Source organism: Penaeus monodon, chromosome 25 (genome assembly GCF_015228065.2).
Source record: "Penaeus monodon isolate SGIC_2016 chromosome 25, NSTDA_Pmon_1, whole genome shotgun sequence".
In the NCBI taxonomy this organism is placed as follows: domain Eukaryota; kingdom Metazoa; phylum Arthropoda; class Malacostraca; order Decapoda; family Penaeidae; genus Penaeus; species Penaeus monodon.
This window is the reverse complement of record NC_051410.1, coordinates 16088093-16088981: the sequence shown is the minus strand read 5'-3', so window position 1 is coordinate 16088981 and position 889 is coordinate 16088093.

The following is an 889-nucleotide window of genomic DNA, read 5'->3' as shown; positions in this document are numbered from 1 at the left end:
GTAAGCTTCAATTCTTAACACTAACAATTCAGTTTTTTTCTCCTTGTTCTCTCCAAACTTTTAGTGAAGAAGTAATTTTCTTTTATTCTTTATATTCTTAATCATTATAGAATATCCTCAATCATCTCTAATTATTTTTGTGCTGCCTTTCCTGGTATTGTTTCTTCCCTGTATTGTAATCATACATCCATCTTTTTGCTGGGTATACAAATTAAAAACATACCAAATTAACAATGATTTCATAAAGTATAAGGACACTGTATAATGACAACTTTTTTATGACTGATTTTCACAATTTATTCATCAATGTAAAAACTAGTACTTGTCACAAAGAAGTGTCTGTTAAATATAACAGATTTGATTTGAGAAAATTAATAATGATATGAATTCAGTCATCTTTTTTAATTTAAGGAAAGAAAAAAAAGTATTGGTTTTAAAGGTCAAAACAAACTGAGATTCATGTTATGAGGTAGACTTGATGGTGTAACTTGTTCTAGCTGGATAATATGGAACTGTAAGCCTAAGATCACATTTGATACACAGAAATGGATGGAGACACAATCAAGAAGCTCATTGTATACTGTCAACTTAATTATCATAAGAATGAAGGAAACCAAAAGAAGAAAATTAGAACAATGACACTAATACATCTTTTGGGGAGACACAAATTCAACCTTTTATGGAGCAAGTTGATAGGACTGTTAGGCTTCAAAATTCTAATGAAAGATTAAGCTAGATATATCACGCTATGCTATAACTTGTCTCATCAACTAAGAACTTCACACAAACCCCTGTTTTATATTTGATTTTTTGCAATATTCAGGGAGAAGAAAAAGGCAATAGATTTCTCAGAGGATTCTGTTATGGTGTGATTCTTAAAGTATTTTTG